The sequence below is a fragment of the Podarcis pityusensis genome, assembly GCF_964106645.2.
Source record: "Podarcis pityusensis genome assembly, chromosome: 1".
Classification (NCBI taxonomy): Eukaryota; Metazoa; Chordata; class Lepidosauria; order Squamata; family Lacertidae; genus Podarcis; species Podarcis pityusensis.
Genome location: NC_138028.1, coordinates 9,027,436 through 9,046,798, shown reverse-complemented (window position 1 = coordinate 9,046,798; position 19,363 = coordinate 9,027,436). Strand labels below are relative to the sequence as shown.

Here is a 19,363-nt window from a genome sequence, read left to right as displayed (position 1 = left end):
CTGGGGATCTCACATCGTCTCTGTCCAACATTTACAACTGGTGGGTCCAATCTGCTTATTTCTCCTCTGTTGCACAGTTACTATTGCTCAGTAATGTTGTCACCCCATAAATACAGCCTGAGCCTTGATGAGCAGCTGGTTTTGTTACTATCTTTTCAAAGGGATGATGTTTTGAATCGAGCAACACCTGAAGGGTCACCTCTGACTCACTCCCATACCAGCTGAGACAGAGGCAAAGGGATCTTGGCCACCTTCCCGCTCTGCTTTGGCGCAGCAGTGCCCTTACGATGCACCATGGATGCCCGTACCCAAGGGTTCCTCTGTGTGGGAATCAGTAGAGGAGAACCTGGCCAAGGCCTCAGCTGCTGTTTTATGCTAGGAAGGAAATAATTAGAGGAGCCCTTTTGGGGTGGGGAGCCTGTAGCCCTCCAGGTGTAGCTGGACTACAACTCCCATCATCCTTGACCACTGGCCACATTGACTGAGGCTGGTGGGAGTCGAAGTCCAACCACTTCTAGAGGACCACAATTTAAGGAGGATATTGGTAACTCGGAACAGGTAAAGAAGGCGGCAACCAAGATGATCAAGGTTCTGGAAACCAAGCCCTAGGAGGAAAGTTGAAGAAGATGGGGGTGTTTAATCTGGAAAAGAGGAGACTGAGAGGAGATAGGACAGCCATCTTCTAATATCTTAAGGGCTGTCCCATGGAGGATGCAGCAAGCTTGTTTTCTCCTGCTCTGGAGGGTAGGACTCGAACCCATGACTTCAATTCACAAGAAAGGAGATTCCAACTAACCATCAGGAAAAACTTTCCAACGGTAAGAGCAGTTTGATGGTGGAAGAGACTCCCTCGGGAGGTGATGGACTCTCCATAATTGGAGGTTTTAAAGCAGAGGTTGGATGGCTACCTGTCAAGGATGTTTTAGTTGAGATTCCTGCCTTGCAGGGGGGTTGGACTAGATAACCCTCAGGGTCCCTTCCACCTCTATAATTATATGTTTCCACGCCCCATCCAATGTCTGAGTTTGGGAGAAAGTGGCTGGAAGTTAATGAACAGAGGTGAGGGAGTTAATTGGAGGCCAGATGGGAAGCCCATGGAAGACCTGACTCCCTCCCTCTCCCTGCTCTCTGGCTGTCAGTTGCTTATCTCTATCGTAAGGTGTTATCATGTCATAAGTGGGCAGCTGATTGTCTCAGCCCTTCACAGACACCAGAATCCCAAATGAAAACCAGCTTTCACAGCTCCACCTCAAACCGGCAAGATTACGACTCGCTGTTTTGGTTTCGCCCCATCTTGGTCCAACTTGCTCCTGGGAAGGTAGAGTCATTCCATCTCTCCACTTGGCAGCTCAAGCATAAACTTGCAACCCACCCACAGATTCTCTCGTACGCTTCCCCGAGAAACCTGAAACAGCTGCAGCACTGGCTGGGGAGAGAACATGGGACCACCAGTAAAACAGGCCAAGCAGTTGCATCTTCTAATTTACAGCTAGTTTCCGTGAAGGGTGCTTAAACGAAGCCTGCTTTTACAGGGCAGATGTCATAAGCAGGAAGATCCCAGCAATGCTGTAAAAGCGTTAAAGAAAAAAAGGTCTGTCCACTGACTTTAGACATAAGCTTACATACCCATTCAATGTTCAAACCTATTATTTAACCTCTCCACTGAGAAAATTGAGTGGTTGGTATAACAAAGTCTTGATTTCGATCGTTCACACAAATGTGCCGCTGGATAAGTGTTTAATGGTTCTTGTATTTGTTTCAAAACCAATAAATTTTTGTTTCTTTGTTTTTTTAAGGTGGGGGGCTTTAAAGGATGAATTGATTAATTATAGTTTTCCAAAAGTCTGTGTCTTGCACCTAATAAACAGAACAGGCAGACGCGAGCACTATTTCTAACCTGGTTATTTTTGTGAAGATGCTACGTAGACAGAACAGGGAGGGCGAATGCCCAAGGTCAGTTCTGCTGCAGTGTCTCGGCGGAAGAGGCAGAAGGGGGTCGTGCCCCTACACTTGCCGAGGCACCCAGAGACCTCTGTGCTTCCTTCCAAGGAAAAGGAAACTCGTCACTCCCCTGGAGTACTTAATCCGCCCACAAAGAAATGCTAAGGGGATCACAAGGCACAGCATCCTAATCCCAAATGGAAGAAAGTGACCTGTGATTACTCGCTGGTAGGCGTGCCAATTCCGTCAGAAAGGGAGACTGGAGCGGAAATGGCCACAAAGCACAAGTTCATCAGAGATCAGGAACGGAAGTCACACAAGCGAATCCCAGCGGTATTCACGATTGCTTTTTTTTTAGCCCACAAGTGTCGTGCAAATGATTATTTTCTTCAATCACTCCAACAGGATAAAACCTTTCTCAGTTTTGCAGGGCCCTCAAAATCCGATCTCCAGCAGTGCCTCCAAACACAAAAAGGTGTTGTTTGGCCAGCAGCCATCAAGAAACGGATTCTCTGTTAATTTATCAAATCCTTTCCGATAGCCGTCTGAGTAAGAGGGCAGCCCCGGATCTGGAAGCGGCAAACTCCCCCAGTTAATAACATATGATGAGGGTCAAATGTATGCTGGAAATGTAAGGAAAAAGAAGGCACCTTTTATCATATGTGGTGGAAATGTAAGGTAGTAAAAGAATTTTGGGGAATGATATATAATGAGTTGAAAAAAATGTTTAAAATAACCTTTACTTTAAAAAAACCGAAGCCTTCCTTTTAGGAATTCTAGGTGCCGAAATCCCAAGGGAGCAGAAAAGACTATTTATGTATGCGACCATGGCTGTGCAGATGTTATTGGCCCAGAGATGGAAAGAAGATAAAGTCCCTACCAGAGAAGAATGGCAGATGAAGTTGATGGATTATCCTAAAATGGCTAAAAACCGGAAGAATCAGAAATCAGGAAGACCAAAATTTGAATAAGAAATGGGGAAAATTTATAACTTATCTTAAAAATCATTGTAAACAGTTAAATCGTTAGGAGGATTAGAATAACACTTGTAATTTAATGGTGAATTTTGGATATAATGGAGAGATAAAAGATTTGGAGTATTATAAAAGATGCAGGAGGAAATGATTAAAAATAGGACCCACAAAGGGGAGGAAGGAAGTCCAGGAGATTCTCTGCAATTTTGTTTCTATGTTGTACGTTGGAGATGTGACTGTAAAATTCTAATCTGGAAACCAAATAAATAAATTTATATAAAAATAACAACACTTGATGAATAGGGCAAAAGCAGCAATGAAGGGCAGTCAAGCCATTCCTCCACTCAACTGCCCCACCAGCCTTTGGGCATCTCTCAGGGGTGCTTCAAAAATCTGCTTCCTCACATGCAAGACTCTGTACATGGGAGGCAAAAACATATCTCCACCCCTTAAATATTAAATTTGCATTCCTGATAGCCCAGGAAACATTTTATCCTTTCCTTTGGTTTCTCTGGGAAGAAAAGAAAAAACCCAAAGGCGTCCTGCTTCAAATGGCAAAGAAATTGGTTTTGGCACATTTCTTAAAACACCCCAACAGAAAATCGAGTTTGCTGGCAGGCATCTTGAATTGCTCAAGATGTGCGAATTGTGAATATTTGTTTTGAGCAGCCAAGTAGGAGGTTTAATCCAATATTTATACGTTGGAATAAGTGAAGTGCTGCCTAGAAACAAATGCCAGCCGTCAGCTGCAAACTGGGGACCAATCTTGGGGGGCCTCTTCAGCCATGGTTTTACCAGTCCAGGACTGGTGGGGAAGGCACCCTCAGTCTCAGTGGGTCCCATTCATCTGTGACTAGGTAGTTGACAGCGCGAAGGACTGGGGAACAGGGCTGGGCGATATGGTTTGAAGTCCATATTGTTATATAGGTTTCATAATAGTTGACCTGGCAATGTATCGTGAATCATGATGTGTTTCCGTGTGCTGTGCAAAAATAACAATGAGGGGGAAACCGTGAAGCCAGTCAATGACTCTGAATAGCACCATCCTTATTTCAGACACCGTGATATATCGGTATATTGCGATGTTTAGCTGGTGACACTGTTAGAATTCCTGCTCTATGACTGCAGTCATGGGATTGTTGTTTTTCACATGATGGTGTATATTTTGACTCCACAGAGTGGGAAGTGACGGAGACAGGATGTCTGTGTTACTGTGTTCCATGAAGTGGGACTATTGTGCTTTGTTTTTTTCTCTTTGCTGTCTGATGCTAGAGAGAGAGGGCGCCATGTTGCAGTACTCCATGTGTATTTATATGTAAAGAAAGTAGATTAGCCAAAATGCTGAGTTGCTGAGGTCTGTCACGCATGATGCGCAAACTTTGCGGATCCCTAAGTGTGCCGGTGTCGGTTGGCATTGGTCGCTGTGATGTTCGGACTGAAGAAAGCTTATGAAGCTCCCAAACGATCGACTAGGAGGGAGAGAACATGCCAGGCGGGCATGTGTCTCTACCAGGGTCCTACGCGAGTGTAGGCTGAACTCCTGGCAGACATATCGTGATGTTGAAAACCAGATATCGCCCAGCCCTAGTGGGGAATAGCTGGTGTTAGTGCAAAATTGACAGAAGGTCTTGAAAGCCTGTGTTCAGGGAAACTTATCAGCAGTCATGTGCCACATGACAGCTTTTTGTCTCTCTCAGAGCAGGGCCCGGACCTAGCTCTGAAAAGGCAAAGCGGTTCTTCCTGGAAACATGGGCGACAGAAGCATCATTCGCCCTATCCTGTCCTCGCTTGGGCAGCCTGAAAGCGTGCGTTACACACAGACTGTCGACAGTGCACCATACATCTGCAAGTATTTGGCATGCAGATGTTTCCCTCCTCAAAATCTGCTGTCCAGATGTCTTAACAGGCGGCATGGGGAAGATAAGATTCATTCATTTGCCGGTTGTTTGACAGGAGGGGAGAAAGTTGCACACCCACTGGAAAACGTTGCCGGCTCCCTGATTTAACCTCAGCATCACAAACTGGGGGGCAGGAAAGTACGACAGCTTTTTAAAGCGGGAGAAAAATGCAGAAATACGTTCTTCCTACCTCCTGCCCTCTCCCTTGGGGTAGACTCATAGAACTGGAAGGGATCCCAAGGGTCATCTAGTCCAACCCCCTGCAATGCAGGAATCTAAACTCAAGCATCCACAGCCAATGGCCAGCCAACCTCTGCTAAAAGACCTCTAATAATAATAATAATAATAATAATATTTGTACCCTGCCCATCTGGCTGGGTTTCTCCAGCCACTCTGGGCAGCTTCCAACAAAGATTAAAAATACATTAAAATGTCATGCATTAAAAACTTCCCTGAACAGAGCTGTCTGCAGATGTCTTCTAAATGTCAGGTAGTTGTTTATCTCTTTGACATCTGGTGGGAGGGCGTTCCACAGGGTGGGTGCCACTACCGAGAAGGCCCTCTGCCTGGTTTCCTGTAGCTTTGCTTCTCGCAGGGAGGGAACCGCCAGAAGGCCCTCGGAGCTGGATCTCAGTGTCCGGGCAGAACAATGGGGGTGGAGACGCTCCTCCAGGTATACTGGACCGAGGCCATTTAGGGCTTTAAAGGTCAGCACCAACACTTTGAATTGTGCTCAGAAACGTACTGGGAGCCAATGAAGGTCTTTCAGGACTGGTGTTACATGGTCTTGGCGGCCGCTCCCAGTCACCAGTCTAGCTGCTGCATTCTGGATTAGTTGTAGTTTCCGGGTCACCTTCAAAGGTAGCTCCACGTAGGAGAGTCCACAACCTTCCACTGTCAAACAGCTCCCACTGTCAGAAAGTGCTTATTGGAGTTTAGTCGGAATGTGCTTTCTTGTAGCTTGAAGCCATTGGTTTGAGTCCTACCCTCCAGGAGCAGGGGAAAAGAAGCTTGCTATGACGATTGATCCAGACAAAACCTGCCTTGATCCTGGACGTAAACAGCCAACACAAAGCAAAAAGCCTTACAACGCATTCAAGCAATGTTCAGGTCTGCTTCCAGGGGAAGGGCGCACCGCAACTATTATTACTGTCATCATTGCCATGAACATTATTTTATAGAGGAGTGTCATCAATATACATCTGCTGGTGCCCATTGGGAATGGTAAGGTGGAAGGCAGAGAGGGCGACAGGATTTGGAGCCAGTGCCAGATGGAAGCAGAGATCATTAATTCTAGTTTACCTCCCAACCTCTTCCTCCTTCCTGATGAGTTCTACAAGGGGCGACATAGAGACCGAGGAGGCAGGAGGAGACAGGCAGCTGCACCCCCTGCGCTCAGGCCTGGCCCAAGACTCTTATTGGAATAAATGGAACTTTTAGCACAAATACAGGATAAAAAAGACCCCCATGGTACAAACAATAGAGGAGTTTTTCTACTTTGTCCCCGGCAGGTCTCCCACTGTTGATCTCCTGCCCCATGTGCTTCTGCAACCCCACATTCTTATTGATGTTTCGATTCTACCTCCAGGAACGCGGGTGGCGCTGTGGTCTAAACCACTGAGCCTAGGACTTGCCGATCGGAAGGTTGGCGATTCGAATCCCCGCGACGGGGTGAGCTCCCATTGCTCGGTCCCTGCTCCTGCCAACCTAGCAGTTCAAAAGCACGTCAAAGTGCAAGTAGATAAATAGGTACTGCTCCAGTGGGAAGGTAAACGGCGTTTCTGTGTGCTGCTCTGGTTTCGCCACAAGCGGCTTAGTCCTGCTGGCCACATGACTCGGACAAACGCCGGCTCCCTCGGCCTGTAAAGCGAGATGAGCGCCGCAACCCCAGAGTTGTTCAAGACTGGACTTAACTGTCAGGGGTCCTTTACCTTTTTTTTAATTCTACCTCCACAACCTGTCCTGTTAATTGATTGATTGATTGATTGATTGATTGATTTAAATGTAAACCTAAGATCTCAGGGTGGTTTACAAGATAAAAATACAGGCTAGAAACATAAAAGAAATAGTTAAAAGAAAAACAAAACAATACCCTCCCTCCCCAAAAATACATTTAAAAGGCTGTGGAATATTGATCGGCCCAAAAAGAGGAACGTTTTTGCCTGGTGCCTAAGGGAACGCAGTGGATGTAGCCTACCTTGATTTCAGCAAGGCATTTGACAAGGTGCCCCATGATATTCTTGTAAAGAAGCTGGTAAAATGCAGTCTTGACTATGCTACCACTCAGTGGATTTGTAACTGGCTGACTGACCGAACCCAAAGGGTGCTCATCAATGGTTCCTCTTCATCCTGGAGAAGAGTGACTAGTGGGGTGCCACAGGGTTCTGTCTTGGGCCCGGTCTTATTCAACATCTTTATCAACGACTTGGATGATGGACTCAAGGGCATCCTGATCAAATTTGCAGATGACACCAAACTGGGAGGGGTGGCTAACACCCCAGAGGACAGGATCACACTTCAAAACGACCTTGACAGATTAGAGAACTGGGCCAAAACAAACAAGATGAATTTTAACAGGGAGAAATGTAAAGTATTGCACTTGGGCAAAAAAAATGAGAGGCACAAATACAAGATGGGGGACACCTGGCTTGAGAGCAGTACATGTGAAAAGGATCTAGGAGTCTTGGTTGACCACAAACTTGACATAAGCCAACAGTGCGACATGGCAGCTAAAAAAGCCAATGCAATTCTGGGCTGCATCAATAGGAGTATAGCATCTAGATCAAGGGAAGTAATAGTGCCACTGTATTCTGCTCTGGTCAGACCTCACCTGGAGTACTGTGTCCAGTTCTGGGCACCACAGTTCAAGAAGTACACTGACAAACTGGAACGTGTCCAGAGGAGGGCAACCAAAATGGTCCAAGGCCTGGAAACGATGCCTTATGAGGAACGGCTAAGGGAGCTGGGCATGTTTAGCCTGGAGAAGAGGAGGTTAAGGGGTGATATGATAGCCATGTTCAAATATATAAAAGGATGTCACATAGAGGAGGGAGAAAGGTTGTTTTCTGCTGCTCCAGAGAAGCGGACACGGAGCAATGGATCCAAACTACAAGAAAGAAGATTCCACCTAAACATTAGGAAGAACTTCCTGACAGTAAGAGCTGTTCGACAGTGGAATTTGCTGCCAAGGAGTGTGGTGGAGTCTCCTTCTTTGGAGGTCTTTAAGCAGAGGCTTGACAACCATATGTCAGGAGTGCTCTGATGGTGTTTCCTGCTTGGCAGGGGGTTGGACTCGATGGCCCTTGTGGTCTCTTCCAACTCTATGATTCTATGATTCTATGAATATACAATGAAAGCACCAGACGGACCTCAAGGGGGAGAGCATTCCGCAAATGGGGAGCAGCCGCAGAAAAGGCCCCTTCTTGTGTTGCCACCCTCCAGACATCTTGTGCAGAGGGGGCAAACAAAGATTATCTATCCATCCTAGCTCAGATACTGCAATGATTTCATAAATGTGTCCAGGCAAAACCAGAGGAGGATTACAAAAACTGCCATTCCCCCCTAATCACGTTTACTGGGATAAAAGTCAAAAGAGATCAAGCGTACCTCCAAGCAACTTGTTCTGGGGGTTGCACCCCAGAGTGATTTGCATAAAACTACTGATTTGCATAATTAAACTTGAAAGCAGCATTTGAGTTTCCTTCCTCGCTCCACAATCCCTATGCTCCTGTTTCGACATGCAGGGAGTGCTAACTTTACATTTCCTTCCAGATTTTCTTTTTTTAAAGCGACTGAAGTTTTCAACAGGTGCAAATGCGCCGTGCTGAGAAAGGCCTATGGGTTACACTGGGTAACAAATGCCTTTTTAATTTCTTTCTTTCTATATATGTGTGTGTGTGTGTGTGTTCAAACAGCCACTGGTGTCTTAGATTACAGCGGTGATCTCATCCCTACAACATTCCGCATGCCGTCGCTTGGCTGCGCAACAAGGTCGGCTCCAACCAGCTTTTTCAGCGTGACAAAGGAAGGCAGAAATGTGCCTCTCCAAATTCACAAGGGAATCTGCGTCCCTGGATGCCGAGGCTCCGAGCACAAGCCCCTGCCTGTTCATCAGAAACGGCAAAGGGAGCTCGCTGGGGGCCTCCTCTCGGCCCGAGCTCCTTCCGCCCACCCTCCTCCAAGCTGGGGCCTGGCTTAGCTGGAGGCATTCTGTAGCGGACCGAGACACCTGGCCCTGCATTTGCCATTCTCCTGAGGTCATCGGCCAGCTGTCTGTCCTCTCAACACCCGGCTCCGCCAAAACAGCCAGCGCATTTTCTGCTGCACTCGGGTTTCCAGGTCCGAAAGCCTCCAGATAGAGCAAATCAATCATCTCCCCGCAGAAAACAACTGCAAGTAAGCATTTTCACATCCTTGAGCAGCTCGTCTGCCTGGCAAGGACACTGCAGTTGAGTCCCCGGGCCGGAATCCGGTAAACGCGCTCCCGCTGCATGGTGGGGATAGATTGCATGCTCAGGGACCGCAGAGCATTTTGGCCATGGCTAAATCAGGCTTCGCATGCATCTCGCTCTGGAGGGAGGGGATGAGAATGCCAGGGAGCGAGAGGGACACTTCTTCATTCCCATTGGCTCTCCCTTGGCTTTCAGCTCCCTCTCAGCCACGTACACAACTGGGCAGAATCCAAAAGCTTGGGTTTCTCATTAGACCCGTGTTGCCACTCCCTCCGTCTCTGTTGAGTAGGGCACTCAGGAAAGCAGGCAGCCACAGGAGCAGGCCACAAGCCACTCAGCTTTTGACATACTTCTGAAGGAGTCTCAAAGACTTCGGCGGAAATGGAACGGAGAAAAGGAGGTTGCGGGTCATGTTCAGCAAAGCCAACCGTTTGAACGCAGATCTTGCTGGCTTGCTGGCTTTCCTGATGAATGGCGAAAAGTGCAAATATGACACCTTTAATTGGCTTTTGCATCCAAAGTTTGTGGCAGATCCACCAAAGTGGTGTTGGACACAGGGCAGAAAAAATCCTGCTCAAATCTCCCTTGACCCAATCACTGCCTTTCAGCCGAACTTAGGTTGGCGGGGGGGGGGGGCGTTATCCTATTTGATCCTCACACGTCAACCTGAGTTCCATGGACAGACGCCACAATACAGTACTGATAAGCAATGGTAACAAACAGGATGATCTCAGAAATAGTCTGGGACTGTGAGAACTGGCAACTGCAATCCACAGTGCAACACGGTTGTTTCCCCACATGCCACGATGCAAGAATTTTAGCACAAATTCCCTTTAGATCTATAGATCACCCTTGCTGAAATTAAGTTCCTGTAAATTCCCCCAACCTCTTAAAGTGTTATATAAATGCCCCTGCTGTGCAGCAGACTCCACCTTGCATGACTCTGGTCGTAATCACTCACGCACTCACCATGTATTGAACGGGCACTAATGTAAATTTGCCGCTCCACCCCCACCCCAATTATTATTTCTTAGAAAAAGTTAACAACAACCCGTGTAGGTTGGCGCTGCCAGCATGACAAAGAGCCATTTTGCTTCAGCTGCTGTGAGAGGACAGCCAAGGATAGGTAGCCTGAGCTCAGAACCCCAGGCAAAGTCACCTAGGTCACTTGCCCCATCAGAATGGATAGCTCAGTTGGTTAGAGCGTGGTGCTGAGAACGCCAAGGCTGCAGGTTCGATCCCTGAATAGGGACAGCTGCATATTCCTGCCTTGCAAGGGGTTGGACTAGATGATCTTCAGGATCCCTTCCAACCCGACAATTCTATTATTCTATTAGACAGCCCTGATTCCAAGAGCCGCATGCTTAGAGCCAGTGAGCAGAAAACAGTCCAGGCGAACTCACTGCCCCCCTTTTGGTCAATGTATTATGAGCGCCATTATTCTTTGGCTTCTGTTGCGCCTAACAATGCGCCTGTTTTTCCTATTTGTTACAAAGTCTGTACATAACTCACTGCGTTTTATTGTCCCGCTCCATCTCGCCATGATAGACTTTCCAGAGAAACGCAGTTAAAAACACAAATAAGTAAGGGGGGGAGGGAAGCAGACAGAGAAGTTCAGCTTCCTTTTAGAGTGAAGACAACAGTGAATGAGGATGCTAGAGAAAGGAGGGCTTAAAAAACAACAACACAGAATCCAAATCCATGTTTGTAGGTGATACGGTTCTGTGGGGCTAATACGATTTCCTGAAGCCGTAGGAGCCAAGCCATCAGGACCGAAGTATGCAGATCTCTATTTGTGACTTTGCACCTGGGAAAGGAAAAGAGCTAAGAAACTTGTTGTGGAGAGCAGAGACAGCGTTTCTCATCCGCTGGAATTCTTCACGGTTGCAGGAGGAAACCGTGAGACACCCATTACAAATTGCAGCCTCAACAACAAAGCCGTATTAGGGTAAAATCAACAAGAAGTTATAGATATAAAAACTAAACAGGTTTTGTTTTTTTTAAGGACAACATCTTCTTCTGAGAAAAGGGCTGCATTTTCCAGCTGGTGCAAAGGGTACTTTTGGGACAGAGCCAGCACATTCAGTGACCAAATGGAACATTTGTCCCCGGAACCAGGTACTAGAGAGGGACTCAGCCAATTGCTTCAGTGCTTGCCCAGGCCAAAGGGTCCCTCATGGCTGACCTAGTGTTCTTTGCTAAATGGGAAGAATGTACTCATGGCTGGCCCAAGACATTTTGGCACCTGAGGTGAACCACAATATGGCACCCACCTCCCCGCTACAGAAGGGGTGAGTGAAGATCAAATCAGGAACAAGGGGGGAATGAAGATCTGCACTAATAACTGCTGCCCCTGTGGATCCTGCCGCCTGAGGCAGTCACCTTGCCTCATGGGTGAGCCGGCTCTGAGTGTACTGAAAGATGGCAGCATCAATTGACATGTCAATGTCGTGCAATTTTATTTTGGGGTGGGGGCGTACTACCTGTGCTAGTCCCCCAATCTGCCATCTGGACAGGCAGGACTCATCACCAAAATTACATGGAAAGCACCCAGGAAGAAAAAAAAAGCACCCAGAAAAACGTCAGCCAGGGAACAGGTTTAGGGCAAACTTACACAATATGTCTGAACTAAACCACTTCAGCCTGAAGGTGAACGCATCAAGCGCTTGTATGTCCCTTAACCTCAAAACGGCTTCTATGTATGAAAGCTCTGAGTTATGTTTATACAGGGAATTTCTGTTTATATGGGGGAATGTCTGAACATTCAACAACCCATCTGCAACTTCAATTGATACTGCCTGGCAACTGATTATCAAGTGAGACTGATTATCAATGGTTCCAGCTCCCAGGCTTGGGGGATTTAGGGAACAAGAAAACTGATGGCCTGCCCTGAGCTCCAATGAGGCAAGGCAAGAGCTGACGCTCAATACTAAAGGAGAGCAGAGTTTAGATGATGGGTAAGCAAACTAAGACCTGGGGGCCGGATCCGGCCCAATCGCCTTCTCAATCTGGCCCGCGGACGGTCTGGGAATCAGGGTGTTTTTACATGAGTAGAATGTGTCCTTTTGTTTAAAATGCATCTCTGCGTTATTTGTGGGGCCTGCCTGGTGTTTTTACATGAGTAGAATGTGTCCTTTTATTTAAAATGCATCTCTGGGTTAATTGTGGGGCATAGGAATTCGTTCGTTTTTCCCCAAAAATATAGTCCGGCCCCCCACAAGGTCTGAGGGACAGTGGACTGGCCCCCTTTTGAAAAAGTTTGCTGACCCCTGCTTTAGATGTTGCTTCGGCAAAAGGTAACTTTACACCGAGCCCTATATAGAGGCAGTAGGTCTGTCCAAACTACAACCTCCACCTTTGCTAAAAAGGGGCTCTCCAGTTAAAGAGGCCCAGCTTGCTTCCTTACTCTGAGGAAGTGGGAGAGAGTCTGGTTGTCCTGGGGCTTCTGCAATAGAGCATTCTTAAGTCAGAAGATGGCAGTGTGATATCATCAAGTTGTACTAGCACCACAGGCTCATCTTGCAGAGGTGCAATTCCTCTTCTGAGGGAAGAAAGGGAATCTAAGCATCACAGAATTGTAGAGTTGGAAGGGATCCCAAAGGGATCCCATCTAGCCCAACCCTGTGATGCAGAAATCTCAACTAAAGCAGCCATGACAGATGGCCATCCAACCTCTGCTTAAAAACCCCCAAGGAAGGAGAACCCACAACCTCCCAAGGGAGGCAGTTCCACTGTCGAACAGGTTTTACTGTCTGCAAGTTCTTCCCGATGTTTAGTCGGAATCTCCCTTCTTTTAACTTGAAGCCATTGGTTCGAGTCCTACCCTCCAGAGCAGGAGAAAACAAGCTTGCTCCATCTTCCATGTGACAGCCCTTTAGATATCTGAAGATGGCTATCATATCTCCTCTTTTCCAGATTAAACAACCCCATCTTCTCCAACTTTCCTCCTAAGGCTTGGTTTCCGGACCCTTGAGCATCTTGGTTGTCCTCCTCTGCACATGTTCCAGCTTGTCCATTGCCCGGACTCCAAGGCTATGGCACTTGAGTTACCTGTCTCTCTCTCTCTCTTACGTGGCCTCCAACAAATAAGGGGTGTTTGAATGTCTGGTGGAAGCAGCATTGCTTACGTACACAAGCTTTTGCAGCCTCGACCCGATTATCAAATTCCAGCTCCTACTTAAAAACACACACACATCCGAGTGCAGCCTGGGTAGCTCAGTTGTTTAGAGCAAGGTGCTGATGATGTGAATATTGCCAGTTCAATCCCTGCAATCAGGGAAGTTTTTAATGTGTGACATTTTGATGTATTTTTAATCTTTGTTGGAAGCCGCCCAGAGTGGCTGGGGAAACCCAGCCAGATGGGCGGGGTACAAATAATAAATTATTATTCTTATTACTATTATATTCCTGCTTTGCAGGGTGTCGGACTAGATCATCCTCAGGATCGCTTCCAACTCTACAATTCTGTGATTTAATCCAGTTTTCCTTATACAGTTTATTACAATTTTCTTAAATAGCTTGTAGTTTTAATTATCGTTCTGCACTGCTTTTAACGGGTGTGTGTGTGTGTGTGTGCGTGTGTGTGTGTTCTCATAGTGCATCGCCCTGATATTTTGTGAAAGAGCGGTATAGAAATACTTGTGTAAAGAAAGAAAGGTTGGAATCACTGCATTTTCTTGAGCACATGAACATCTCGAAGAAAGCACGGATCTCTAAGGAGAAGGGAAGAGCAAGTTTACGGCCATGTAGAGGCTGCCTGAATGCCTGGCACCGAGCGGGCACCATGAAAACTGCTTGCTGTAAGTAAGCTTTCCGAAGGCACAGAAAGTGTCTCATCAAACACTAGGTGGCAGGAGGATCTGTCTCATCAGGGCCACCTGCAAACAGACATGCGCTTGCCGAATAACTTATCCTCGGGCAGCTTTTCAATGCATGGGAGGGTGAGGGAGGCAGAGGCCAGTCAGGAAAAGCTATTTTTGTGCTACTGGTTCCTTCTGTCAGCAATGCGGGGTGTGTTTATGTGTGTTGCTATTCGGTGCACAAAGCACTAGAACTGCCGGGACAAACAGCAGTATTGCTTTCATAACCAGCTTTGCATTTTGAGTCTCACCCTAGGAAAACATGGGTGCGCGGCTAAGGATCCACACCTGTCCACACAAACGCCCTGGGAGACCACCTTTCCCCCGTGTGCTCCATTCAGAATCCCCTGTACGGTGTTGGTTTATAGCACGGCAAGTGCATGGTTCTTACTGTAGGAACAAGAGACCTTCTATATTCCCCGGGTTATTCACATTATCCCAGCGCTCAAACCACAATATAACGTTGCAGGAAAAGTGAGGCTGCTTTCTATTGTGAATTGCAGTGTGGCTACAGAAGAAGGTTGTGCAAGTATCACAGGAACATTTGTCCACGCCTGTGTCAGACTGTTGCTCCATCTGGCTCAGGATCCTTGACACTGGCTGGCAGCATCTGTCCAGGGTTTCAGGAGTCTTAGCCCAACCCTACCTGGAGACACCACAAATGGAACCTGGACCTCCTGCATGCGGAGTAAACGTTCTACCCCTGAACTACAACCTTTCCCCAAAAGAGCACGGGAAGCTCTGGGTTCTTGACACTGACTGGCAGCTTCTCTCCAGGGTCTCAGGCAGGGGTCTTTCCCAGCCGTGCCCGGAGATGCTGGGGATCAGGGGCAGGGTGATAGGGCAGAAAGCAGGGAGACCAACAGCAGGTGGCGCTAGAGCCAATGACAGTGGAGCCGGCTGGTTCTGTCTTTGTCCCCATCCTCTCCCTCCCTGCTGAGTTCCACAACAACAATACTGAGGCTATGGAGGAGGAAGCTGGGAGCCAGGGCCAATGCCTGGAATTATTGGAAGTACAAAGGCAGGCGGGTAAGGGCTGGCTGATGGCAGAATGGGGGTGGTAGTGCAGAGACCCATTCACCCTACTGGAAAAGCCCCCACTGAGGAGGACTGAACCACCGGTGCCAGCCAGTATGGGGAATTTACAATGATGGGAGTTGTAGTCCAACAGCATTAGAAGCAACTATCCTACTTTTAAAAGGCAGCCCTGTTTAGGGAAGTTTTTGATGTTTAATGCTGTATTGTGTTTTTAATATTCGATTGGGAGCCGCCCAGAGTGGCTGGGGAAACCCAGCCGGGTGGGCGGGGTATAAATAATAAATTATTGTTAACTACCCTTGGGGTCCCTTCCAATTCTATGATTCTGTGCTCTAGAGAGTGTCCTGAACTATTGTACATTTCATTCCAGTAGCACCTTAGAGACCAACTAAGGTAGTTATTGGTATGAGCTTTCCTGTGCACGCACATTTCTTCAGCTACCTCCAGCATCACCAGGCAGGAGACCGGTTTGAAACCCTGGAGACTTGCTTCCAGGCAGTGTGGGGCAACCCTGAGGTTGATAGATCAATGGTCTGACTCTGAATCAAGCCGTTTCCTCTGTTCCTAAATGCCATCGTCTTTTGTGTCGCCTAGAATGGGTAGAATGGGTTAGCCCCAATTTATGGTGTGTTCTACATTGAAAGAAAATTATATGAAATGATGTACTGGTGGGTATTTGACTCCAACAAAGTTAGCAAAAATGTATAAGACAAGTTCAAATATCTGCTGGAAATGGTAAAGAAAAGGAAGGTACCTTTTATCATATGTGGTGGAACTGTAAGGCAATAAAAGCTTTCTGGCCCAGAGTTGGAAAGATGATAAAAGTCCCAACCAGAGAAGAATGGCAAGCCAAGTTGATGGACTACGCCGAGGTGGTAAAGCTGACTGGAAAACTCAGAAACCAAGAGGATAAAAACTTTATAAAAGAATGGGGAAAATTTACAAATTATTTAGGAGTCCACTGTAAGCAGATGAAAACAAGAGCAGGATTTTGACACGCTTGTAGTGTAAAAACTGGAGTACAAACTAATATGCAGTTGTAGATGTTTTAAAACAAGACTCCATGGATGGGACGGGGGTGAAGAAGCGAGATTCGAAGAATCTGCACATATTACACATGTTACTTTATCGATGTGTGTTTATTTGTATTTTTTATTTGTAAAATTAATAAAATTTCTTTTTTTAAAAAAGGAATGGGTTAGCCCCTTAAGCAAACAAATCCTGTCTCAAAACAGTATTTTATAGTTTGGTGGAAATCTGGCTAATTTGGTGTTAAAGAGCTGCTACCCACCTGCATCCCCTGGGACAAGGTGCAGTAAAAATCCAAAATAGTGCAGCTCAGTCGCAGAGCATCTACTTGGCATGCAGAAAGTCCTGTGTCCAATCTCATATAGGAATGGGGGTGTCCCCTGCCTGAAGCCCCCAGAAAGCTACTGCCAGTGTGGGGAAAATAATGGGACCAAGTCTGGCTCGTGATAAGGCAGCTTCCTAAGTTCTTGTTTAAAACGGTGCTTCATTCAGAACCATGGGGACTATAGACTCTCGCTTTATATGGGGAAGGGCCATCTAGCCCAGTGGTTAGAGCATCTGCTCTGCAGTCAGCGGGTCCTGCGTTTAATCCCTGGCATCTCCAGGCAAGGATGAAGCCCTGTTGCCAGTCAGCGTAGACCAGGGTTTCCCAAATTTGGGTCTCCAGCTATTTTGGGACTACAGTTCCCATCATCCCTGACCGCTAGTCGTAGGGATGATGGGAGTTGTAGTCCCAAAACAGCTGGAAACCCTGGTGCAGACAATGCCAGGTGAAGGTGCTTCAATGGTTTGACTCGGTATAACGCAGCTTCCTCTGTTCCGATTTAATAAAAATTCTAATTGTTGCCACGCTTCCCCCCTCCCAACTTCGAAGTGAGGGTCACGGTGGGGGGGGTGCTGATGCTTTGGTCAGACCCCACCCCCCTTTGTTGAACCGCCTCTGTCGCTATAACAAGAAAAGCAAATGATATGCCAGACCTGGGAGGAGAGCCAAGTTCTGATGAAGAACATTGAATATTTACGGCATAATTATATGTTATAACACTGATTGCCAGAAAGGGTAAGGCGGCCGGGGGGGGGGGGGGGAGAGAGAGTATCAACATTTGAGCATCTTGAATAAAACTATGTCCTGCTAAGCTGAAACAGATTTTGAAAACCAAAAACTGGGAGAAGGCGGAGACAAGAAAACAACATGCGATCCTAAGACTTAGGCATGATCTTCAAGGGGCTAAACTTTAATAAGTGCACTTACTGGTGTGTGTGTGTTGTGGTGGCAGTGGGGAACCTCTCAGAAGTTCCCCCATAAAAATGAAAAATAATTTGCACCGGCTGCCCAGAAAGCCAGCAATTAACGGCGCAACGAACTGCTCCTGTCATGTTTAAATTACTTTCTGCTTTTCACTCTTCAACGCTAACAAGAATCAATATGCTTCAAACAGGGGGGATTTCATAAAGTTTAAGTATAGAAATGCAAAGGAAATCTATGCTCCTAATATTATTTGGAGGCAGAAGACAGGCTTTTAAAGAACGAAAAGATGGCAACATGGGAAACTTTGCAAGAAGAAAATCAGCCTCATAGTTATGAAAATGGTTCTGTTTCCACAGTTTCGTAAGTGTTTATTTTTACTCCAAGGATAGCATTCAGCATTTTCCCCCAACCGCAAAAACATGTAATCATAACCCCATGTTTTCATATATATTGTATTCTTTTCAAAAGAAAGCTCTTGAAGCAGAATGGGAAAGGAAAGAAAGATGGATAAAACAACAGAGAAGGATCCAAATAAAAATTAAGATGACCCAAGACAAGAAACCCAACAGTGGCTGAAAGCAAAATGGAGGCCAAAAAGAGAGAGGAGAAGCCGGAAAACATTTGGAGTTCCCTTTACACAAAGTAAGGCTATCCAAATGAAATGTCCTTTAAGAGGATGCTAACCCTGGATTTCAGGCGTCCAGTATAAATCAGCAAACATACACACAAGGCGCTGCAAAGCCTATTTTATCTGTTCCGGCTCTGAAAGGGGAAAGGTCTCATTCTGGAGAAAGGATGCAACTCAGTGGCAGAGTGTGCAAAGGGCTCCAGGAAAGGGGAGCTGCAAGGTAGTTCAGGACAATAAATTAATACTGTGCATCACCTTGCCAACAAAGGTCCGTACAGTAAAAGCTATGGTTTTCCCAGTAGTGATGTATAGAAGTGAGAGCTGGACCATAAAGAAGGCTGATCGCCGAAGAATGGATGCTTTTGAATTATGGTGCTGGAGGAGACTCTTGAGAGTCCCATGGACTGCAAGAAGATCAAACCTATCCATTTTGAAGGAAATCAGTCCTGAGTGCTCACTGGAAGGATGGATCCTGAAGCTGAGGCTCCAATACTTTGGCCACCTCATGAGAAGAGAAGACTCCCTGGAAAAGACCCTGATGTTGGGAAAGATGGAGGGCACAAGGAGAAGGGGATGGCAGAGGACGAGATGGTTGGATAGTGTTCTCGAAGCTACCAGCATGAGTTTGACCAAACTGCGGGAGGCAGTGGAAGACAGGAGTGCCTGGCGTGCTCTGGTCCATGGGGTCACAAAGAGTTGGACATGACTAAACGACTAAACAACAACAACAGAATCGTCCTGGTTCCAGGGTCAAGTGATCCCAGCTAGTGGGTCCTGTGTCACTCACTGCCTGTTATACAGAGTCTGCTGCCCTTTCTCAGTCTAGGCAATTCATCACTGAGAGAATCTGCACTTCCTTGGCTGGCTGGACTCAACTCCTACATTGACTTCCTGTTTCCTCCATGCTCTTGAACCCCAGTAACTGAGGTCTCCTACTGAGGGAGAGAAGAATAACAGTGACCTCATTGTGGGAGTTTACTATAGATCCACAAGCCAAACGGAGGACATAGATGATGCCTTCCTGGAACAGATGGCCAAGCATGCAAAAGGAAGGGAGATAGCAGTAATGGGGGACTTCAATTACCCGGATATTTGTTGGATGTCAAACTCAGCCAAGAGCATAAGGTCAAACAGATTCCTCACTGACCTTGCAGACAACTTCATTGTCCAGAAAGTGGAAGAAGCAACAAGAGGAACAGCCATTTTAGATCTGGTCCTAACCAATGTTGATGACCTGGTTAGTGGGGTAGAAGTGGAAGGATCATTAGGCGCGAGTGATCATGCTCTTCTGAAGTT

At 46.8% G+C, this 19,363-nt stretch overlaps 1 protein-coding gene across 1 annotated transcript in view; it reads right to left on the bottom strand.

Moving 5' to 3' along the window:
• The window catches only part of MNAT1 (MNAT1 component of CDK activating kinase), a 137,757-nt gene that overhangs the window by 916 nt on the left and 117,478 nt on the right, over nucleotides 1–19,363 (bottom strand). The window lies entirely within an intron of this gene.